This window comes from Mustela lutreola, chromosome 17 (assembly GCF_030435805.1).
Source record: "Mustela lutreola isolate mMusLut2 chromosome 17, mMusLut2.pri, whole genome shotgun sequence".
NCBI lineage: Eukaryota > Metazoa > Chordata > Mammalia > Carnivora > Mustelidae > Mustela > Mustela lutreola.
Genome location: NC_081306.1, coordinates 23977050 through 24002059, shown reverse-complemented (window position 1 = coordinate 24002059; position 25010 = coordinate 23977050). Strand labels below are relative to the sequence as shown.

Here is a 25010-nt window from a genome sequence, read left to right as displayed (position 1 = left end):
AATGAAACAAGATGGGATTGGGAGGGAGACAAACCATAAGTGACTCTTAATGTCACAAAACAAACAGGGTTGCTGGGGGGAGGGGGTTTGGGAGAAGGGGGTGGTATTATGGACATTGGGGAGGGTATGTGTTTTGGTGAGTGCTGTGAAGTGTGTAAACCTGGTGATTCACAGACCTGTACCCCTGTGGTTAAAATATATGTTTATAAAAAATAAAAAATTATATTAAAAAAAAAGATAGACACAACACACGGAATGGGAGAAGATATTTGCAAATGACAGTACAGAGAAAAGGTTGATATCCAGGATCTACAAAGAACACCTCAAACTCAACACACACAAAATAGATAATCATATCAAAAAATGGGCAGAAGGTATGAACATACACTTCTCCAATGAAGTCATACAAATGGCTATCAGACACATGAAAAAATGTTCATCATCACTAGCCCTCAGGGAGAGTCAAATTAAAACCACATTGAGATATGGCCAAAATTAACCAAACGGGAAACAACATGTGTTGGAGGGGATGTGGAGAAAGGGGAACCCTCTTCCCACTGGGTTCGATATCAGCCACAGCAACTTCTTTCAAGATATGTCCCCAAAGGCAAAGCTTTTGCTGTGCAGAAGCTATTGATTTTGCTGAGGTCCCACTGTTGGTGGGAATGCAAGTTGGTGCAGCCTCATTGGAGAACAGTGTGGAGATTCCTTCAGAAAATAAAAATAGAGCTTCTCTATGACCTGCCATTGCACTACTGGGTATTTACCCCGAAGATACAGATGTAGTGATAAGAAGGACCATCTGTACCCCAATGTTTATAGCATCAATGGCCACAGTCACCAAACTGTGGAAAGAACCAAGATGCCCTTCCACGGACGAATGGATAAGGAAGATGTGGTCCATATACACTAATGGAGTATTATGCCTCCATCAGAACGGACGAATACCCAGCTTTTTTACCAACATGGATGGGACTGGAGGAGATTATGCTGAGTGAAATAAGGCAACAAGCAGAGTTAGTTATCATATGGTTTCACTTATTGGTGGAGCATGGCAGACATGGGGAGTTAGAAGGGAGTTGGGGGAAATTGAAAGGGGAGGTTAACCATGGGAGATTATGGACTCTGAAAAACAATCTGAGGGATTTTAAGTCTTGGGGTTGGGAGGTTGGGGAAACCAGGTGGTGGGTATTAGAGAGGGCACGGATTGCATGGATCACTGGGTGTGGTTCAAAAACAAAGAATACTGTTAGGATGAAAATAAATAAAAAATAAATTTAAAAAAAGAAAACAAAAACTAATGACAGAATGTGTGGTGACTAACATTAAAAAAAGCTAGGGAAATAATGAAGTAATGGATATATTTTCAATGTCTGCATGATCCCTTGTCAACATTGAATAGGTTGAACATTCATTGACTACTATGTGAATAGAATTTGGGGGCAAAAATAAGTTAAACACACTTGTGCTCTTTATCATAAATTGATTGTGAACCATGATGACTTCATCAGAAATTCTAATTTTATCTTCCTTTTTAATCCTGTGAATTCATGCTGCTAAGCAAAGTGATTGTTGTCATATCTTTGGATTATAATTGTGGTACTATCTGTACTATAGATTATTACTCATAATATGTTTTGTCATCCAGCTTACCTTTGTTTCTTCCTCTCTTAGATAAAGCCTCATAAATATGAAGGTAAGATTTGGGGCTTCAGTTTTCTTTGCCAAAAATTCTCAGTACCCGTATTTGATGTGTGTTTAATTTGATGAGGGATGAATATGGTGACTTCTGATGTCTCACTGACTTAAGTCTTGAAAATGCTTCTCTTCCCCATGTGGAGTCTAAGTGACAGTGTGGAGGGAGTTGCCATCTCTAAGAGACCAGGAGAAGGAACTCTTCGTGGGACTAGGGAGAATACAAGGTGTAATTTTGCAGAGAGATGTTTAGGAGGCAAGTGATGATGACAGCGTGAGGTCTGGAGTGAGTACTTCACCATGAGCCGGCTCTTGGTGAAATGTCAAGAGGAGAAAACTCTCTGAGTCTAGCAAACCGGCTACACGTAGAGAAGAAGGCAGATATTGCCATGCAGAGCGTGTGTTACAGGAGAGAAGTAAACTGTGGTTTTAAGTCTGAAGTGGAGGGGACCTTGCCTGCCAGGGGAGAATGAATGGAATAGAGCCTGTGCCAGCGGGAATAATGGATAGTGTGTGGGGCTCATGGATTGTGGTGATTCCATGGTGCTGGCTGTTGACGGCCTGGGTGGCCGCCTGGCACTTAGGAAATCATTGAATGTCGTTGTTTGTTGTTGTGAGTGTGGAAGTGGTACTGGTGAGAAGAGAGGTCTCAGAGCAGGAAAGCGCTCACAGTGGGTCAGGAGAAGAGAAGTTTGCACTTTGAGGCAAGATGAGAGAATTATTTCTTTAAGAGATTCTGTTTATTCACTTGATATATATATATATATATATATATAGAGAGAGAGAGAGAGAGAGAGAGTACAAGCAGGCAGAGTGGGAGGCAGACAGAGAGGGAGAAGCAGGTCCTTGCTGAGCAGAGAGTTGGATGTGGGATGTGATCCCAGGACCCGGGATCCTGATCCCAGCAGAAGGCAGACCCTTAACCAACTGAGCCACCCAGGTGCCCCACGATGAGAAAATTAAGTGGCTCTTAGAGGAGTCTGTGTTCTAGACCTTACAAGTGTTATGCAGCTGCCATCAGTCTCCTCATGAGTGTTGTTTTCCTTTAAGGGTGGAGGGTAACATTCTCCTGTTGTGATGAAAAAAGCTTGTCTTCTCAGGCTTGTGTATTATCCAGGGCCTCCAAAGACTCTCTGCAACGTGGAGATTGTACCCAAGTGTGTTTATAGCAGAGATCTTGTCCTCCAGAGCCCCCAGCCTGGGGTCCATGAAAGGCGATCTGGGAGCAGCAGAAAGTCTCTGAAGGCCTGTGAGTTGTCACTCACCTGACATCTTGAGCTTTCCTTGTGTGGAATTCCAAGTAGGACCTGGAAGTGGACGTTCCACTGAGCAGGAACAAAGTATAGTTTTGCTCATTATGGGTTGTTTGCAGGGACCTGCTTTTGTATCTGAATCACTGGAGGAGAGAGATGTTAGTTGCTAGGATGCTTGATTTTTTGGTCACATCTCTGGCGATGACATTAGCATATGCAAGGTTTGAATTTTCCAAGAATGGTGCTTACAGGTGGGAGAAAAATGAGAAAGCATTCGATTGTTTCTTTTTCTATGTTTGAAAAACATTTTAAGTAGGAATCTCACTGATATAGAAAGTCTTAGGTTTCAAATGCTGCTACAACATGCTTCCTTCAGGCACAATGGGAATGCTAGCAAGTTAGTGACACCCAAGTGTCAGAGAATGTACTCTGGTGCTAATATATTGGGATTATTCAATGTTGCTGTTTTTGCTAATTATCTTAAAATTCTTTTTTCTCCTTTCAGTTACTTTAGACCAAATCAAGATGAAGATTAATGACCTTAAAAACGAAAACAGGGATCTTGAAAAAAACATAGTGAGTTGGGAGGAGAGGGTATGTGTGTCCTTTCAAATATTTTTTTGTGATTTCATATTGGTTACTTACCCTCTGGTGGTTCATTCTATCGATCTATATCATGCAACCCAGAAATGGTCCTTGAGTAAGAGAAGCTTCACAAATGTAGAGTACTGCCTCTTTCTTTGTGAAAGGAGTCACAAATATAGGCTTCTTTAACATGCTATTTTGGACTTCTGATTCTTTTTCATATTTTTTATAGGCCAGGGAAGCAAAGAAGCAAGCAGAAACGAAGAGAGAATATAAGCGTTCCCTTGCTGGTGTACGTAAATTAAAAGTAAGACTCCTTTCTTTGCCTGAATTGTGTTCTAACAGCAGAAATAAAAGTAATAAAATATTAATATTATTATTATTAAAATTATTGTTATTTCAAAGATTGATTTGAGAGAACGAAAGAGTGAGGGGAGGGGTTCTGAAGGAGACAGAGAGAGAATGCCAAGCAGACACCGTGCCGAGTGTTTCGCCTGATGCGGGGATCAATCCCATGACCCTGAGATCAGGACTTGAGGCAAATGAAAACAGGAGTCAGACACTCCACAGATTGGGCCACCCATGTGCAACCCAGGTGCCCCAAGGAATGAATCATTGTTACTCATTCAATATGTTTTCTTGAAGGAGAACATCAAAAAGGTGGAAGAGATTAATGAAAATTTGAAGGACTCCCTTCATTGTAAACAGGCTCTCTTACAAGCTCAGAGAGAAAAGAATATCAAGAATGTGGATGTGGTAAAAGTTAGGTGTTAGTTGTACTATAATGTGGCTTGGGAGGCTTTCGGTTCATTGGGTGAGGTGAGTGCAGTGTACTCCTGTGCTGTTTGCGCAGTAGAGCGTGGGCGTCTGGGAACAGCAACTCCTACTGAACCGTGAGCTGTGATTTCACTTAGGAAAACCCCAATGAGATTTGCAATTTCCAGGCCTAGGAAGTATGGTTTATTTCACAGCTGGGTAATCATCACATCATTCAGCGCTGCCCTCCAAGTTACGTAGAAAATCCCACAAAATACGTGAGCAGTGAAGGATGATAGCAAGCCCAATTTGTATAGTAGAATATTATTTTATATCAGTTTCTCTAAGAAAGCCATTTGTGCGTTTTTTGACATGAACTAGTTTCTTTACTTGCCCATTATTCCATTTATGCCTCAATGACTTTCTTTGTTGCCCTCCATGATCCTGTTCTGTTAGGTGCCCTCATATGACTTTTCTCAAATCTGTCTTAAAGGCCCAAGATGCACTGGCGGATCAAGAGCTGAGAGCCTTGACATAAAAAAACCAAGAACTGAAAGGTACCTTGTTTGGGGGGATGAAATCTCCATATGGTGGCAATGAGTTTGCATCGGGCAGGGAGAGAATGCCCTTTCTGCCTTCACGGCCTTGCCCTTCTCCTTTCCCCATTGAAAACAAGTTGTCAGGTCATGGCACAAACATAGAAAATTAAACTCATCCTTTACAGAAAGGAAAACATTCCTGGAAGACCAGTGTAATGCCCTGAGTTCTCAGAAAACAGCTAAAGAAGCAGAATTGAACCTGCTAAAGAAGAAATTGGATATGGTGGTGGAGTTCTCTGAAAACCGAAAACTGACTGCAGAAGAGTAAGCTATTGCTGTGTTGTCATAGATATTGTTGTATGAATTTTCGTGGCGGCAAGTATTTGGATCTTCTGGAATTGGATCTTTTGCGTACTTTTGCCAAATGCATTCTGTAGAATTGTGCCTACCCTTCCTGTCTTGATTTGTGTAACCTGAATTTTCCTTTTTGTTCTAATGACTTGCCACATGTTATTGTGTGATTCATTGGGGAAGAAGGGGGAAGGTACCAGCATTAGTCACTTTGATACGTGGATCCCCTCTGGGTCAGTCTACATTGTCCTTTCATTTTAACACTCATCACGTGCTCTGACCACTCCTGCATTAGTTCCATTTCTTGTTCAGTATGAGACTTGGGTCCAGAATGTGCAGATAAAAATGGATTTCTCTTCCTGCAGGTACAGGGAAAGTTTCTTTGTGGAAAGTGCGCTGGGGCTCCAGCAATACTGGGTCCCTTTATCTGGTGTACAACTGAGATAATTCGCTGCAGCCCAATACCTTAGAAGGCCAGGGTATTTCCTGTCCACCTGATTTTCTTTTTCTTTTCTTTTCTTTCTTTCTTTCTTTCTTTCTTTCTTTCTTTCCTTTTTTAAGAGATTTTTAAAAATCTATTTGACAGAAAGAGACACCACAAGAGAGAGAACACAAGCAGGGGGAGTGCGAGAGGGAGAAGCAGGCTTCCCACCGAACAGGGAGTCCAGTGTGGTGCTCTATTGCAGGACCCTGGGATCATGACCTGTACCAAATACTTTTAAGCAGATAATGACTGAGCCATACTGGTGCCCCTCCACACGATTTTCTAGGTGTATGTCTCTTGGATCCCAACCAAAGCCTGCAGTTTCACTAAGTCTCATCTTTGCTGGCTGGTCGAGATCTTCACTTGTTGCATTCCAACCTGTCCCCAAAAGATTGCTTGTCCATTTACTTTGTATTCACTCACTTGTTCTAGAATTCACTGATGTGTCCTCCGGAAACTGGCTCCCACTGCCAGGCTGGCTTTCTCTTAGGCTTCCTTCTTCTCCATCTTTTTATCATGTTTCTTCATGTGCTCTTTAGAAATTGGGTGCATTCACTCACAAGTTTTCTCTCTTGTCCAGTGTGTCCTTTTATTTCTCAGGAGGAGATAAGGACGTTGGAGTCCCTCATTCATGTGGAAAAGCAAAACTGTTCCCTGTCTACCCTGGAGACTCAGCTTTGTGTTATTCCTTCCCACATCAGGGGTGGGGGCCACTCTCTCTCACAGGCACTTGGGTTCTGTTCATTGGTAAAGACCCACTCCCCTCACTCTTTCCTTCTCTCAAATCAATCTTTGAAATAATAATAATAATAATAATAATAATAATAATGATATTTCATTACTTTTATTTCTGCTGTTAGAACACAATTCAGGCAAAGAAAGGAGTCTTACTTTTAATTTACATACTTCAGGACCTTCTTGGGGCAGGTCCAGTGTCCTGACCACCTCTCTCTCTTCAACACCATATCCCTGAGCCACACACTGACTGCCACTCCAGAAGACATTTGCTGAAGGATGGTTGAGAGACCATAAGCAGATGCTCCTGTCCTTCTCTTTCTAGAGCTTTTGTCTGTCCCTAAGTCTTTCTGCCTGAGATTTTTGACAAGTGTCCTGTTGAAACCTTGTGAATGAACACCATGAAAAAAGAGTCAAGGGCAGTCCAGCAGACCAACTTTTCTAAGCATCACCGTTTGCTGCCTTCACCATCCATGAAGTTGGTCTTAGTCAAGAAGGTTGACTTGGGGCGCCTGGGTGGCTCAGTAGGTTAGAGCCTCTGCTTTCGGCTGAGTTCATGGTGCCAGGGTCCTGGGATGGAGCCCTGCTTTGGGCTCTCTGCTCAGTGGGCAGCCTGCTTCCCCCCTGCCTCTCTGCCTACCTCTATGCATACTTGAGATCTCTCTCTGTCAAATAAATAAATAAAATCTTTTTTTTAAATAAAGGTAGAGTCAATGGAGTTGTCAGCTTTACATCTGAACTCTGTTCCACTGAGATAACATCCAGAGTATGTGACAGTTCACATGGATTATTTGAGGACATATTTTCGGCACTAAGATTGGCCTTTTCCTACACCAGGATCTTTTACGAGGGGCCCGGGGTTGTACTTCTAAAGCCTAGAGATGTGTGGGAGTGAGTTTCCATACCAGTGAAGCCATATTCTGGAGTTCCTTTGGGCTGAATGTGGGGGCACAGCCTTGGTCTGAGGATCAGGGCTCCCGACGGAGACTAATGATGGGCCCCTATTCATCCTTGTGAGTGTAGCTCGTCAGGCTTGGCTTTTCACTTTGAATTGAAATGAGCCTTCACCATCTCAAACCAAAGACGTATTCCAAGAGGGCACAGAGTGCATTATTTGGTGACATGGTGAATGAATTAAAGTAGACAAGTAAAAAGACAGCCCCGATTACAGGGAGCTTGGCCAGCAGCCAGAGTTCGATGTTTCTTCAACCCTAAATGGGGCCTTCATTCATTTCCCTGTTGTGTTGTCAGCCTGTGCTTTTAGCGGGGACATTCCAACATAGGCCATCAAGTGTGCTGGAAGAATAAATGGCAAAAATTCAGGACCTTGGCTACTGCACAATGTATATATCTCTCCCATCTTAGGAAGCTAGAAGAGACACTTTATGAATTGAATGCAACTAAGAATGAGCTGTTAGCTGCCGACAAATATCTGAAAGTAACTGAAGAAGAAATGGAGAAGTACAGGTAAGTTCAGACACTACATACTATTGGCTTCTGAAAAGTTCCCTTTGGATTTTTTTTTAATTTTTTAATTTTCTTATAAACCTATGATGTATTTTTAGCCCCAGGGGTACAGGTCTATTATTCGCCAGGCTTACACACTTCACAGCACTCACCATAGCTCATACCCTCCCCAGTGTCCATAACCCCACCATCCTCTCCCTACAGCCTTCCCCCCATCATCCCTCAGTTTATTTTGTGACATCTTGTTTCATTTATTCTTTTCCTACCCCACAATCCCCCACGTTGCATCTCCACTTCTTCATATCAGGGAGACCATATGATAGTTGTCTTTCTCCGATCGACTTCTTTCGATAAGGATAATTCTTTCTAGTTCCATGCACGTCGTCACAAATGGCAAGATATTTCTTTTGATGGCTTCATAGTATTCCATTGTATATATATACCACATCTTCTTTATCCACTCATGTGTTTGATGGACCTCTAGATTCTTTCCATAGTTTGGCTACTGTGGACATTGCTGCTATAAACATTCGGGTACACGTGGCCCTTCAGATCACTACGTTTGTATCATTAGGGTAAACAGACAGTAGTGCAATTGCTGGGTCATAGGGTAGCTCTATTTTCAGCTTTGTGAGGAACCTCCATGCTCTTTTCCAGAGTGGTTGCACCAGCTTGCATTCCCACCAAAAGTGTAGGAGTGTTCCTTTTTCTACGCATCCTTGCCAGTATCTGTCATTTCCTGACTTGTTAATCTTAGCCATTCTGACTAGTGTGAGGTGGTATCTCATTGTAGTTTTGATTTGTATTTCCCTGATGCCGAGTGATGTGGAGCAATTTTTCATGTGTCTGTTGGCCATCTGGATGTCTTTGCAGAAATGTCTGTTCATGTCCTCTGCCGTTTCTTGATTGGATTATTTGTTCTTTGGGTGTTGAGTTTCCAAAGCTCTTTATAGATTTTGGATACTAGCCCTTTATCTGATATGTCGTTTGCAAATATCTTCTCCCATTCTGTCAGTCGTTTTTTGGTTTTGTTAACTGTTTCCTTTGCTGTGCAGAAGCTTCTGGTCTTGATGAAGTTCCAATAGTTTGTTTTTGCCTTTGATTTCCTTCCTTTTGACGATCTTTCTAGGAAGAAGTTGCTGTGGTTGAGGTCGAAGATGTTGTTGCCTGTATTCTCAAGGATTTTAATGCACTCCTTTCTCACATTGACATCCTTCGTCCATTTTGAGTCTATTTTCCTGTGTAGTGTAAGAAAATGGTCCAGTTTCATTTTTCTGCATGTGGCTGTCCAATTTTCCCAACACCATTTGTTGAAGAGACTGTCATTTGGACATTGGACATTCTTTCCTGCTTTATTGAAGATTAGTTGACCATAGAGTTGAGGGTCTATTTTTGGGTTCTCTCTTCTGGTCCATTGATCTATGTTTCTCTTTTTGTGCCAGTACCATTCTGTCTTGATGATGACAGCTTTGTAGCAGAGCTTGAATTCCAGAATTGTGATGCCACCAACTTTGGCTTTCTTTGTCAATATTGCTTTGGCTATTCGAGGATTTTTCTGGTTCCATATAAATTTTAGGATTATTTGTTCCATTTCTTTGAAAAAAAAATGGATGGGATTTTGATAGGGATTGCATTAAATGTGTGAATTTCTTTAGGTAGCAAAGACATTTTCATAATATTTGTTTTTCCAATCCAGGTGCGTGGAACCTTTTTCCATTTCTTTGTGTCTTCCTCAATTTCTTTCATGAGTACTTTAGAGTTTTCTGGGTATAGTTTCTTTGCCTCTTTGCTTAGGTGTATTCCTAAATATCTTATGGTTTTGGGTGCAGTTGTAAATGGGGTTGACTCCTTAATTTTCGTCCTTTTGTCTTGTTGTTGTGTAAAGCAATGCAACTGATTTCTGTGCATCGGTTTTATATCCTGACACTTTACTGAATTCCTGTACAAGTTCTAGCAGATTTGGAGTGAAGTCTTTTGGGGTTTCCACATATAGTATCATATCATCTGCAAAGAGTGAGAGTTTGACATTTTTTTTTTTCTGATTTGGATGTTTTTGATATCTTTTTGTTGTCTGATTGCTGAGGCGTGGACTTCTAGTACTCTGTTGAATAGCAGTGGTGATAATGGACATCCCTGCCGTGTTCCTGACCTTAGCAGAAGAGCTCTCAGTTTTTCTCCATTGAGAAAGATATTTGCAGTGGGTTTTCCATAGATGGCTTTGATAATATTGAGATATGTGCCCTCTATCCCAACACTTTGAAGTGTTTTGATCAGGAAGGAATGCTGTACTTTGTCAAATGCTTTTTCAGCATCTATTGAGACTATCATGTGGTTCTTGTTCTTTTCTTAATGTATTGTATCACATTAATTGATTTGCAGATGTTGAACCAATCTTGCAGCCCTGGAATAAATCCCACTTGGTGGTGGAGAATAATCGTTTTAATGTACTCTTGGATCCTATTGGCTAGTATTTTGGTGAGAATTCTTGCGTCTGTGTTCATCAAGGATATTTATCTGTAATTCTCTTGTCTAGTTTGGGGATCAAGGTGATGCAGGCCTCATAAAACGAGTTTGGAAGTTTTCCTACCATTTCAGTTTTTTGGAACAGTTTCGGGACAATAGGAATTAATTCTTCTTTAAATGTTTGATAGAATTCCCTTGGGAAGCAATCTGGCCCTGGGCTTTTATTTGTTTGGGTATTTTTGATGACTATTTCAATCTCCCTACTGGTTATGGGTCTGTTAAAGTTTTCTATTTCTTCCTGGCTCACTTGTGGTAGATAATATTGTCTCTAATAGTGCACCCACTTCTTCCAGATTGTCAAATTTGTTGGCGAAGAGTTGCTCATAATATGTTCTTATAATTGTTTGTATTTCTTTGGTGTTGGTTTGATCTCTCCTCTTTCATTTGTGATTTTATTAATTTGGGTCCTTTTTCTTTTCCTTTGATAGGTGTAGCCAGGGGTTTATCAATCTTATTAATTCTTTCAGAGAACCAGCTCCTAGTTTCATTGTTTAGTTCTATTGTTTTGTTTGTTTGTTTGTTTTTAAAGATTTTAAGTATTTATTTGACAGAGAGAGAGATCACAAGTAGGCAGTAGACAGAGAGGAAGGCAGAGAGAGGGAGGAGGAAGCAGGCTTCCCGCTGAGCAGAGAGCCCATTGCGGGGCTCGATCCCGGGACCCTGGGATCATGACCTGAGCCAAAGGCAGAGGCCCAACCCACTGAGCCACCCAGGCGCCCCTGTTTGTTTCTATTTCATTGATTTCTGCTCTGTTCTTTATGATTTCTCTTTTCCTGCTGAGTTTAGGTTTTCTTTGGTGTTCTTTCTCCAGCTCCTTTAGGTGTAGGGTTAGATTGTATAATTGAGACCTTTCTTATTTCTTGAGAAAGGCTTGTATCGCTATATATTTTCCTCTCAGCACTGCTTTTGCTGTGTCCCACAGATTTTGAACCATTGTGTTTTCATTGTCATTTGTTTCCATGATTTTTTTTTCAATTCTTCTTTATTTTCCTGGTTGACACATCCATTCTTTAATAGGATGCTCTTTAGCTTCCTTTCTCTGTCATTTGAGTTCCTTCCAACTTTCCTCTTGTGATTGAGTTCTAGCTTCAGAGCATTGTCGTCTGAAAATATGCAGAGGATGATCCCAATCTTTTGATACCGGATGAGACCTGATTTGTGACCCAGGATGTGATCTATTTTGGAGAATGTTCCATGTGCATTAGAGAAGAATATTTATTGTTGCTTTGGGATGGAATGTTCTGAATACATCTGTGATGGTCCAGTGTGTCATTTAAGGCCTTTATTTCCTTGTTCATCTTTCGCTTGCATGATCTGTCCATTTCAGTGAGGAGAGTGTTAAATTCCCCTACTCTTCTTGTATTATTGTTGATGTGTTTCTTTGATTTTGCTATTAATTGGTTTATATAGTTGCCTGCTCCCATGTCAGGGGCATAGATATTTAAAATTGTTAGATCTTCTTGTTGGAGAGACCCTTTGAGTATTATATAGTGTCCTTCCTCATCTCTTTTATTATAGTCTTTGACATAAAATCTAATTGATCTGATAGAAGGACTGCCACCCCAGCTTTCTTCTGATTTTCATTAGCATGGTAAATTGTTTTCCACACCCTCACTTTAAATCTAGAGGTGTCTTAGGGTCTAAAATGAGTTTCTTGTAGGCAGCATATGGTTGGGTATTGTTTTTTTATCCATTCTGATACCCTGTGTCTTTGGATTGGGGCAATTAACACACTTACATTCCGGGGAACTATTGAGAGATATGAATTTAGTGCCCTTGTATTGCCTGTAAGATGACTGTTACTGTATGTTGTCTCTGTTCCTTTCTGATCTACAACTTTTAGGCTCTCTCTTTGCTTAGAGGACCACTTTCAATATTTTTTGTAGAGCTGGTTTGGTGTTTGCAAATTCTTTCAGTTTTTGTTTGTCCTGGAAGGTTTTTACCTCTCCTTCTATTTTCAATGATAGTCTAGCTGGATATAGTATTCTTGGCTGCATATTTTTCTCGTTTATTGCTCTGAATATATCTTGCCAGTCCTTGCTGCCTGCCCGGTCTCTTTGGATAAGTCTGCTGCCAATCTAATATTTTTACCATTGTATGTTACAGACTTCTTGTCCCGGGGTGCTGTCAGGATTTTCTCTTTCTTGCTAAGACTTGTAAATTTTACTATTAGATGACGGGTTGTGGACCTATTCTTATTGATTTCGAGGGGGGTTCTCTACACCTCCTGGATTTTGATGCTTGCTTCCTTTGCCATATTAGGGAAATTCTCTCCAATAATTCTCTCCAATATACCTTCTGCTCTGCTCTCTCTTCTTCTCCTTCTGGAATCCCAGTTATTCTAATTTTTTTTTTTTTTGTCTTATGGTATCACTTATCTCTGGAATTCTCCGCAAGTGGTCCTGTAGTTGTTTGTCTCTCTTTTGCTCAGCTACTTTCTCTGTTATTTGGTCTTCTATATCACTAATTCTTTCTTCTGCCTCATTTATCCTAGCAGTAAGAGCCTCCATCTTTGATTGCACCTCTTTAATAGCTTTTTTTTATTTCAACATGGTTAAACTGTGGTTCTTTTATTTATCCAGAAAGGGCTTTTATATCTCCAGATAGGGTTTCTTTAATATCTTCCATGCCTTTTTAGAGCGTGGCTAGAACCTTGAGATTCATCATTTTGAACTCTGGATCTGACATATTACCAATGTCCATATTGATTAGGTCCCTAGCCTTTGGTACTGCCTCTTGTTCTTTTTTTGTGTGGTGAGTTTTTTGGCCTTGTCACTTTGTCCAGATAAGAATATTTGAAGGATCAAATAAAATACTAAAAGGGTGACAAAGACCCCAGGAAAGCGTGCCTGAGCCAAATCAGAAGAGACCCCAAATCATGGTGGGAGAGAAAGGGGGTAAAAGGAATTTCAGGGAAAAAATTTTAAAAGAATACAAATAATGAAATAATATAAAAAAGAAAAATATATATATTAGACTGGTGACTAGAACAGAGTCATTCACTTAATTTTGGGTATATTTTTGTCTCTTACAAGAAATTACCTCCCCAAATTTTAAAGAATGCAAAACATATATAAGAGTAAATACAATGAAAGGACGGAATATGACTATTAAGATGTAAAGAATTTTTTTTAATTTCTAAAGAAAAAGTTGATATGTAAGTTGGTTGGGAGAATAAAGAAAAAGAAAGTGGAGAAGAATTGCTCAGGCTGGAGAGTAGAACAAGCCCGGTGGTAGATTTAGGGTGTAGTTTCATCTATTAGAAGAAGTTGTACCCCAAATTTTTTAGAAGGAAAAACCCTATGTGTATACAGAAACTGAAGTTAGATGCTATGAAGGATAACATGACAATAATGAAGGTTTGAAAAATAATTTTAAAGAAAAGTATTGTTAAGATAAACTAGTTAAAAAAACGTTAAAAGAAGAAAGGGTAAAAGTTAAAAAAATTAGCTGAAGATAAAAAAGTAAAGTTAAAAAAATTAACTTTGCAAGACTAAAGTATCATGAGGAGAAAGCTGTAAATTCATGGTTTGCTTTCGCCTCCTCTGGTATTCCGCTGTTCTCCTTGGTAAGTGAACTTGGTCTTGGCTGGATTTCTTGTTGATCTTCTCAGGGAGGGGACTGTTGTAATGATTCGCAGGTCTCTTTGCCCCCGGCGGAATTGCACCACCCTTTCCATAGGCCAGGATAAGTAATCCGCTGGAGTTGCTTTCAGGAGATTTTGTTTCCTAAACACTTTCCGTAGAGTTCCAGAGATCAGTAATGAAAGTGGAGGCCTCCCAATCTCTGTCCTGGAGGAGCCAAAAGCTCAGGGACCCACTCCTCAGTGCGCCCTCAGAGAAAAGCACTCATCATTTCCCTCTCCCTGGCCTCCGGGCGCTCAGACCTCACCCAGGCTGTGACCAAGTGTCTCTGTCTCTGGCACACAGCTCCACCTGGAGTCTCTGAAACCCTTAGATCGCTGAGCTCTTTTGGGGGGATCTCCCCATATCCTGTGCCATGGATTACGGTTCAAGGTAACACTGAGTTGAGAGGTCACTCCTTGGCTCTCTTTCTGTTGCTGGCTTCCCCGCTCTAATACCTGCGTGTTCTATGACACTCAGACACCCCCGGGCCTTTTGTGACACTGCAGGACCTGGGGCCACACCGTCCCTGCTCGGGTTTCAGCCCGGTTTAGCATCTGGAGTGACATCCCTCAGTGCACATCGCTTTTAAAAGTCCTGGTTTTGTGCTCTGTTGCTTGTCAGGAGCCGGACCCTCCCCCTGGGGTCTATCTTCCCATTGCTTTGGATTCACATCTCCGTGGGTCCTACCTTTCAGAAAGTAGTCGATTTTCTGTTTCTCAAATTGATGCTCTTTTTCTCTTCGATCTCCTGTTGGATTTGTAGGTGTTTGTAATGGTTTGATAAGCTATCTACTCGTCTCCTGCTACCTGATGTCATCTCAGCCTGCTATTTCTCCACCATCTTGACTCCTCCCTCCCTCTGGATTGTTAATCTTTGTACATTTTGAGGACTCAATTAAGTAATATACACTAAAATTCAGAGGATGTATCCAGAGCGAATTAACTGACACAGAAAGATAAGGCACAAAACAATTACATTACTAAACATATCCGGATCCCCAGTGTTGGCCTGACTGTGGAAACTAGCTCCATACCAGCGTCCCTGAGGTGGTGTTTGGAGGAAAACAGTTTGTCCTAGGATGAGTCTTTCCCATAAGCCCGGTAGTGGCATCTGATGGTGCTGGTCTTCGCAAACCTGGGAACAATAGCGAGGATAGAAGTTAAAGGAGAATAGAGCTTCATGACAAAAGACATTTGTCATGTGATAACTGAGGGAAATAATGAAAACGGGTAGGGAAGTTTTGTCAGTTTTGATCCTGCAGGCAAAGAAAAATGATGAAGGAAAGCCTGTAAGAACAGCTTTGATCCCACAGTCCAATTATAGTCAGGTGAAAGTGTTTCCTGTGTCAGGATCAATTGTATGAGGGGACAGATAAGAGGAGGATGGCCACATTGGCAGATGATTGAAAATCACACCCAGTGTTGGGTTTTGTCTGATGAAAACAATTGTCCCCCCTCACAGACGAGAAGTGGAAGAAATGCGGGAATAGCTGCAGGAGTCTAACCTCACCTTCAACCACAAGGTAACCGCAGTTGTGTCCAACACACTGGCCCCTTGGCGCCCCCTGCAGGTGATGGTCGTGGCCCTTAGAGCCCTGAACATGGGTTTCTGCTGTGTTGGCTTTTTCAGATCACAGTTCAAGAGAAGAATGCTCTGGCTAACTGGGTAAGTATTTTCCTTTTCCTCATCTTCGTTTGCGGCACAGTTGGGCACAACTGAAGGTGGGTGTGTTTTTCTGCCTCAGATGAAGGCTCGTTATTGGGAAACAAGGATGATGCAGCAGAGCAGGGAGAACGCCTACTGGAAATACAGGTGTGAGAGTTTGACATGCGTTTTTACGGGTGTTTGGAGAGGTGAGGGCTATGCTGTTTACTGCCTAGGAGAGGACGTGGTGTTGTAATTCTTAGAGATGTCCATTCTTTTTCTGTGTTCAAGACTGCGCATGATGCAAAGGGAGATGCTGCCTGTGGGATCCGTGAGGCGGGAACTGATGCCGGGAAGGCCTGAGTTGCAGAAGCCTGTGTGGCAAGGTAGGGAGAATTATGGGAAATGCAGCAGCCTGATTTCTGCTGTGAAACCACACGGTGTCCTTCCTGTTTCTGTGGGTGATCGCTGTGTGTCCTGGAGAGAATCACAAGCCTGCCGGTTGTCTGAAGGGGTGACAGGAGGGTGCTTTTCTTATATGCCCCCAGGCAGCAGGACACTTGCCCCCGTGACAGGTGGAGCTCACGCCGCTCCACACCTTAACCCTGCTACCCCCTTCGGAAGAGCTGAGCCTGAGAAGGTGCGAGACAAGCGCCCTTCCCACCTTGACTCAGTGGTCAAACCTTGACAAAAAAAAAAAAAAAAGACTATTTGTGAAAAAGGGCATTTATTCACTCATTATGGAGGTTTCTATATTTTTGTTTTATTTGTCATCTATAGGACCATATTGAGCAATGAAATATATTTTACTCCTCTCATGTTATTGGTGCAATGCCATAGCTTTATTGCTCAATCTGTCTATGATTTCTTTGTTCGTGACTATACAAATGTCAAAGTCTGTTTCTTTCCTGAAATGTTTATTTGTTGGCCAGTCACGCATTCTAGGTCCCAACTGCAGGATGGAAAAATGAACCATCCACCTGTGGCCTGAGAAGAGAACATGGGCTGTTCATCTTGAGGGTTTGTGGATGTCCCCATGCAAGGCTATTCTCACTTAGGTGTTTAATCTATGAAGATAAAGTGATTCTTTTCTGATGTGTGTTGAGCACCCCAATTTTAGTGTTGATAGCCAGTTGTATCCTGACCTGTTTACACGTGATGGAATACTTACAGAAACACTGGAACCAGGGCCCTGGAGTGTCTCACGCAAGAGGTGACTGGTATCTCTCGTTGCAAAGGACTCACTTGAGTCATGGGTGAAACCCTCTGATAAGGGACCAAAGTGTGGGAAAGAGTGCAAGATGGGAGAAGAAGGCATGGAGGGCATGAAACCACAATAAACCTCTTACTTTTGTCTGATCTAGCATCTAGAGTGGTTCCCAGGATGAACAGCAGCACTAGCCCTCAAAGGGACCCAGAGATGCATAAGGTAAGTGCTTGGGCATTTTTAGTTGTGTCCGTTTCTGAAATGGATTGCAGTGTGGACAGGTCCCTGTCCTAGCCTGTGGCCTTGGTGTGTGTCCTGCGATCATCCCTTTCAGAGTGCATGCTGTTCACTCAAGACCCTCTGCCTGCTCCATTAGAGATCTTCAATTTTGTGCTTCCTCCCAAAGATGTAGATGCTTTGAGACACGGGATGGTAGGATGCTCACCTCATGCATCTCTGTGTGTATGTGTGTGTGTGTGGACGTGCGTGTATGTGTGTGTGTACATAACTTGAGGAGGGTGACATCTCACCCCACAGTGAAGTCAGGTAGTCCGGCTGACTCCTTGCCATTTGCTTTCCTGCGGGAGCTGGAGCATTTTTAGTATTCAGGCCAGGAGACTAACCTGGGAGGATGTCTGCAGAGGTCCTCAGATGGAAAATGGGAAAAGCCAGGACCGCATCACACTCGCCCCACATGCTTTGGGCAGCTTGAGTGTTTGTGGAGAAGGTGAGCTGTGACCTCCCGTGCGTCCCATATGAGTGGATGAAGATGACAGCTGCAATCCCTCCAGTTGGCCCCTGGGTGAGATGATGATGAACTCTGGAAGGTGCCAGGTGTGTCATAGAAAATACCCCCTGGAGCAGCATTCCTGCAGAGGGAATCCCAGTGACTCGCTGCAAGGTCCACACCTCACACGTGTTTTACTTGTGCTTCCATGAGCTGGTTCTGATGGGGTCTGATGGCTGTGCCAACTCATAGCGTCTCTCCCGACCCATCCTGAGAGCATTGCCTGTGCTCTCCAGACACACTGGTTCCCATTTGGGGGTATCGAATCGGCCCTTCAGTGGTTCTCAGCACCCAGGACTAGGCATTTGCTCTGTGCCTGAGCTAAGGACTGTCCGAATGTCGGGGACGTGGAACCACAGAGCTGGTCTCGCTCACTCGAAGGGGTCCTGTTTCTCTCAGAAAGCATTCTTCCAGGTCCTCTGCAGGACTCCGGACACTCCTATCTCCTCAGCGCTGTCTGTGGCAATGGAAAGCCCTTGTGGAGTGTAGAAGATCCCATTGTCAGGGAGGGAAACAGAGCTGGTCAGGGGGGATGCTGGTGGGCTTCCGGTTGACCCACAAGCACCTGCACTTCCATGCATGGACACCTGGCTTACCATGGCCTCTCATTGTGTTTGTTCTCAATGTATAGAAGGAGCTGCTCTGTTTGCTGTGATGGGGGAGGTGTGGTCCCAGCTGTAGATACTGGCCTGTCCTGAGTGGAGTTTTTTCCTTAGTTGATTATCCTTGGTGTCACACTCTTGTCTCTGTCGAGGTGTGCAGACCTATATTAACATGTGGTGACAGTAGTTTTCCCCATGGCATCTCTTCACCCCAGGTGCTAGGTGAGACACAGGGGGCGGATAGCCGTTCTGGCACAGATGCTATAGTATTGGAACATGGTGGTGGGGAAGATGTGTGTGCGGATGTGTACCCCTGCCTGCCCACAGTGCACTCCGGGGAAGTAACTGGGGGAGGAGGGCCCCTCCCTCCGCAGTGAAGTCCTCTGGCCAGCCCGACTCCCTTTAGGTTACATTCAGGTGCACTGGTGTGCTCATGCTGGGGATAGATGGGTCTGGTAATCCTCACAAACGGAAACTGGGGAAAACTCTCTCTGCATTTTATACTGTCTCCTTTGCAGTCTGCAATGTTCTCAGGGCATGTTTCACGAGTCATCTCCATTTTACTTCTGATGGAAAATGTGCCTTGCAGAACCAGCCCACTTAAGACCCTGTCTACAAGTATTTTGAATTGTCAAAGCTCTTATGTGCACTGTCGTAATCTCACACTGGGTCACATGTTCTTAAGGGGGACATCAGTGATTACGTGCATGATCACTGCCTCCCAGCCCTTCAGCTGGGTTTCCAGGAGCAGGTCATTTGGTCCTAAGTTAGTGTGAGAGCTGATTTCTTTTCTCATCACACGTGTGGAGTTTTCCACTGGGAAGCATATACCCTTTTGTGAATTCTCTCATATGGCCTTCCCATCTTCATTTCCCATTGTACAAAATTACTCTGGAACTCAGTAGGTTGAAATTTCCAAATGACTATGTTTTCAGACAAACACAGGGGGCGCCTCTGTGGCTCAGTGCATTAAAGCCTCTGCCTTAGGCTCAGGTCTTGATCCTAGGTCCTGGGATCAAGCCCCACATCAGACTCTCTGCTCAGCAGAGAGCCTGCTTCCCTTCCCCCCTCTCTCTCTCTGCCTCTCTGCCTGCTTCTGATCTCTGTCTGTCAAATAAATAAAATCTTTAAAAAAAAAAAAAAAAGACAAGCACAGATGCTGAGTGTAAATAAAGGTTTTTGGTATCATGTCCCTCGGAAGACACTTTTCCAGTGCCCCTGTCAGACCACAAGGCCCTAATTCCTCAAGTGTCTTTGTAGCCATGGACAGAAACTGTAGAGAGTAGAGGACCCCTTTGTCAGGAGCGAGGCAGCGTGGGGAGAGTCAGGGACTTACAGGCCAATGATTCCCCTCAAGTGGCTCAGAAACTTTGTGGAGAAAGGGCATTCAGTTTCGTCACATTCTCTCTATTTTGACCAAAGCAAAATCTCTGGTGGCTGAGGAGGATAGAGGAAGTGTTGTCCAGGATGTCGATGCCTCTGTGTCTGGAATGTGCTGCTTTAGTTTGCAATGAACCTTTTTCATCTTTAAGACACGACTTCTTGCTGGAGAATGTGGGCCGACATGGGCAGTGATGTGTGGTGACAGGCTATTCCTGTAACAGCCATTGCCCTCCCCCCCCTCATTGTACTGGCCCCAGCTGGGAGGGGCATGGAAGTTTTCTAGCATGATGCAGCTCTCCTGGAAGGTGGCATTGGAGAAGGAGCCGGATGCTGAGAGCTTTTTGTTTTGGTTTCTTTTCTTGGTGTTGCAACTTTTGTCTGTTTTGCTAAAATATTTTCTTGTCTGTTCTTCAGGTCAGTAGAGGTGTGAGAGAGTTCCCTCATTGCCCAGGGCTCCTCCGTATGCCCTACCACATGGGGTGGAATGTACCAGACTTCCCTCCTCCTCATCCACCTCCACAGTGGTGGACATGGGGGCCTCGGCCACACCTTGTTCCTCCACCACATGGTGAGATGATCTGAATTGACATGGGTCATAGAGGTTATTCATAGTTGAACCACTTCTGCCAGTGGAGAGGATGGAGAGGTGGTACCACAAGGCTTTGCAATGCAGCAATACACCCAAGTGAGGACATGGTAACATTGCTCCACTTTGTCTGACGTCCATCTCATGGACTGTCTGGTTCACCATACAGAACTGGGCATCAGGCTTCTACTAAGGAGCAGAAAAGTGACATTCCACAGACGACAGACATAGAAGCATTGACACGATGTTTTGGGCTCTGGGCTGGACAAAGCACAACCTTCACATCAGTCTCACATGTGGAGACCCCAGTTGTCCAGCATTATAGATTACTTCTGGAAACATATGTCCCAGGTACAGTGGTTGTATCTGTGAGGGTGATGGACAGTTCCCGCCTTCATCCACAGGGGTCAGGGGAGTCCTGTGAGAAACACAGTGGACCCTCCAGAAGGAGAGAGGGGAATAAGCTGGGGCAGGGGTAGAAGGTTGGCTTGAATCCTGTGTGGTCGTCGCCTCTCTGAAACCACCTCTGTCCCTTCTAGGCCTTCGGTCCCAATCAGAAGCCTGTGGAGCTCAAGGGGACAATAGCAGCACTATGTCTGAGAAGGTCCCAGAGAAGAACCAAGTAAATTCTGGGGTCTTTTCAGTTTTACCCATTTCTGGAGTCCTGTTCCTCTCTGGGCAGCACAGTGTCCTGGCCTGTGTGTGTTGGGTATATCCTGGGGTCTGTGTGTGGTGTCGCTTCCTGTTCAAAGTGGCAAGTCTTCATGCAGAGCTTATAGGCGTCTATTTCCAGATTATCACCTTCTGGTTGTGTCAGTGGAACAAAGGCAGAGTTTGTGTTCAGGACTTGACATTCAAGGGGAAACCAGGCTAGGGACCCCGTATGATTCTGAAGTTCTTCAGGACACACGTGCATGTTCCTGGCTATTTGCACACACTGAGCAGTGGGCAGGTGCCATTGTTGGGAAGGTAGTGTCTCCGTTGCACAATGGCAGACATCTGTCTCTTACCGTCGTGCACATCCAGCATCCGCATATGTTGTTCTGGGAGGGATGAAACATCTCTCACTTCATCTGCAGCGAGTAGGGTTTAAGCTGTCATTTCCTTAGTTATATAAACCGCCTGACACAGGGCTGTGGTCCCTTCATTGTTCATTAGCGTAGAGGTCTGCCCTTGTCCTCTGCAGTTTAGAAACTTGTGGGTAATGCTCTTGTCTAGTCTGGGAGGTGAGAATGAAAGAAAAAGTGGCAGATGCCAGAGGCAGGTGTAGAGGGTTTGTTGGAATGTTGCTCAGTCACTTCCAGGTGGAGAAGCTTCTGTCTTTTCCATGGTGTGGGTCAGATACAGATGCTGGAGCGTCCTCAGAAGGACCAGAGGTGCTGCCCACAGGCCTCTCGTGGCGTGGCAGAGTGAAGGCTGCTAGACATGTTAACTTTCTTCTGGTTGTTCTGTATTTGGAATTAATGGACCTTGTCTTCCAGTCATACTGAGAGGGTTGTAGGTTCCTTGTGGCAGAGAGCTGCCCTTCTCCGAACGCTGGGCACAGCAGGTGTCACACACATATGGCACGGAGACGATGCTCTGTGCTCCGGGAGGGATGAGGCCTTAATGTGAGGAATTGAAGATGTGTGTCTGAGAGAAGGGAGGGACACACTGATGACAGGACATAGACCGTGTGTTCCGTATAAGGGAAGAACTAGAGATGTATCCAGAAAGAAGGGAGGGAGCCCTGAGTCACACAGAAACAGGAGGTCGTGGAGGCCCAGAAGGCCCGAGGTGCTCAGGGAGAGGCTGGGCTTCTCTCAGGGAGGGTGAGGCCTTTCCCGGCAGGCCAGCAGCTCGAGAGTGAGTGTGAAGACACCACGCCGTCCACACCGACTACAGCATGTGTTCACTCACACAGTGTGGATCACGCCGTTATTTGTCTCAGAATGTCGTTTTTGCCATGAATCCCTTCACTCATAGTCTGTGAAGAGCGTTGTTTCCCTGAATTTCTGAAAATTCTGAACCATGTGAAAGAGTATCGTGGAGATTTGGGAAATTTAACTTGGTCTTTGGGGATTCTTGTCTGGCTGACTTTAAGACCCGCAGTGAGAAAACATGAAGACAAGATGGAGAACCAGTGAAGGGTGGCCGCCCTGGCCTCAGCCCGAGTCAGACTGTTAGTGGGAGAGTCAGGGTTGGCCAGGAGCAGCCCTAGCTGGAGCCCTGTCACCAGGCCTCCGCATCTGTGTCACGACCCTGCCTGTAGCTGTGCAGTTCCCTGGGTCTTCAGTCCCAGTTTCCAGATTTGCCTGTGTTCCAGATTTCTCAGCCCAAATACCAGCTCTCAGTGGGGCCTTCTCAGGTTCTCCGCTTTTAATTTAATCTGTCATAGAGAGAACATATTGGATTATGAGGTCACTAGAACAATAGGAGTTGAAGTACATAAAGAACCTGCAGGGGCTCCTGGGCGACTCAGTGGGTTAAGCAGCAGAATCTTGATTGCTGCTCCGGTCATGATCTCGAGCTTTTGAGATTGAGCCCCAAGTCGGGCTCAGTGCTGAGTGTGGAGCCTATCTGGGATTCTCTCTCTCCCTCACCTTCTCCCCTATCCCTCTTCACTCACAAGTTTGTGCTTTCTCTGTCTCTGTCTCAAAAAGAAAAAAATAATAATAATTGGCAAAGAATCTGGGCTCTGACCATTCACCATTCTCACTGTTTACATGAAAATAGCTCCATGCCAATGAGCATCAAAAAATGTTTATTTAAGTCCACAAAATACACTAAGTGTAATCCCTCAGCCCCGGTATTGGCAATTCTCATTTCAAAGACAAGGAAAAGAGCCCCCTTTTTTCTATTAAATGTCAGGTCCTAGCCACAATGAAGTGAAATATAGTTAAGAGAACAGGTACAATCAGATATTTCTATGTGAGATGTGAAGACAATTATTGTCTATTACATACAGATCCACAGATGTGGCCACACACCCAAGTGTTTATCCAAGGCCTCAGATACAGAGAGCATTTAGGAAAACATACGATCCCATTGTACTAACCCAAATCCTCTTGCCTTACAGGGTAATCATTTTGTAATCTAAAGACTTCCTTGACCTCCAACAACCAGGCTCCAATGAGTTTTTATATCTAGTCAAGATATGAAAGTTTCTGCCTGGTGGTCTGAATGCTTTCCCTGCCCATCCTGTACCCTGTGCTTTGTCTCTCCTGGTATCTCCCCAATAAACTGTTCATGGTTCTGTCTCTGTGTCAGCATCTCCCTTCAGGGGGACCTACAGTCCCTCTCCTTCGAGGGCACAGGGTGAAGCCTTCAGACACAGATAACACCCTGGCAGCAGTGGGGGTATGGAGGATAGACCAAGATTTCCCTTTGTGGTACTTCTACTGCAAGGGACCCCAGGAACCTTTCTGGGGAGGGGGCCCAGTTTGAATTTAGATCTGCTGGTGTTTGTATTAACTCTGGTGACAGATCCTCTTGAGCACATGGCACCTGCTTCTTTAGGGGGGTAGTGATCAGCAGGACAGGTGGCTGTCCCCAGGCAGTGGTCTACTGTGACAGTGAGCAGAGAATGAAGTGTCTTGTGAGGCTCTGAGAGCCTGGTGAGGAGGACCTGCATTAATCCAGGTTTTGTGCAGGGTTTTCACCTCACCAGCTCTCCCCCAACCACAGGGGGGCCTTGAGTGGAGCTGATGGTGGCAGTGTTTGTGGTAAGACCCATGATGCCCCACAGTCTTCCCACAGTTTCCCTGTTGAGGGATGGGCAGGGCAGAGGTCCCTGACAGGAGACCCATCCTTTCCTCAGCAGCAGGAGGATTTGGGTGTGTATGGTTCTGTCCCCTTTTAGGCCCTTTTTTCCCAATCCCTTCTGCAGCAGAGCTGCTGGATCCTGCAAAGCCCTCCTTCTTCCCAGGTCATGGGATCCAGCTCCATTCTCACTGCCCCAGGATAGAGAGCCAGAGCTGTATTTCCAGCCGGTTCACCCGATGCCCTGGGGAGACCCTGGGGCCTTTGCAGTAACTTCCTGCCTCCTGAGGTGTGACACCGAAGCTGCCTTGTTGGCTGAGTGCTGAGTAGGGGGCTCTGGGAGCTTCCCCAGAACATGCTGGTAGGTGAGAAAGTACAGGCGATGACATATTGGGGCTCTTCCCAGGGTTTGGTCCTCATTGTCCCTGAGGGCATTTGAAGACCCTATTTTACTCAGGGGTCTCTGGATTGAGAGGTCATGGGACACTGCAACAGAAATACTGTGGTTGGTTTTTTACCAATGCTGACTTGTTTCTGGGGAGAAATCGTGACTCCGCTTCAGAGAAACTGGAGCTACATTGGGTTGGGCCAGGAATGTAAGAACCATTGACCTTCAGGACCTTCTAGAAGGAGGAGCTGGGATCCTGCTCTCTGAGTTCTGCTAGACCCAGTACCCCAGGTAAAAGCACAGACTGTCCTGCACTGATGCTTTTATTACTTTTCAGTGTTTATTTTTTTCCAACAATGTTACAGTAGTTGGAAAACAAGTGCAAACTTGACAGGTCCCTGATTCCATAAACCTCTCATTTTTTTAAGGTTAAATTTACAAGGAAAACAGGAATTGTTTTATTTATCCTTTCTCGTGTTCATTGGAAGGAAACTCATCAATAATATCTTCAAAACATGCCTTTTACCTCATCTGTTTTCTTTTTTAATGATTTTATGCAAGTACAGTGGTGAGGAGGGGGAGGCAGAGGCAGAGGGAGAAGGTGACAACACTGAGTGGGGACTCCAACGTGGGACTCGATCCCAGGATCCTGACATCA

General features: G+C 44.3%; 1 long non-coding RNA gene across 6 annotated transcripts in view; it reads left to right on the top strand.

The window, feature by feature from the left end:
• LOC131820148 (uncharacterized) overlaps positions 1–23458 on the top strand; it is a 120961-nt gene extending 97503 nt beyond the window's left edge. The window contains exons 1-14 of one of the 6 annotated variants that reach the window (XR_009349477.1): positions 1506–1922; positions 3454–3542; positions 3766–3840; positions 4783–4846; positions 5014–5152; positions 7764–7865; positions 15476–15536; positions 15644–15679; positions 15759–15826; positions 15950–16044; positions 17023–17087; positions 20052–20205; positions 20763–20845; positions 23282–23458. This is a non-coding gene — a long non-coding RNA (uncharacterized LOC131820148). Of the gene's footprint in view, positions 1–1505; positions 1923–3453; positions 3543–3765; positions 3841–4782; positions 4847–5013; positions 5153–7763; positions 7866–15475; positions 15537–15643; positions 15680–15758; positions 15827–15949; positions 16045–17022; positions 17088–20051; positions 20575–20762 lie in introns of those variants that run through there. The other 5 variants (XR_009349480.1, XR_009349476.1, XR_009349475.1 and 2 more) reach the window with 5 other exon arrangements.
• The last annotated feature ends 1552 nt before the right edge of the window (positions 23459–25010 follow it).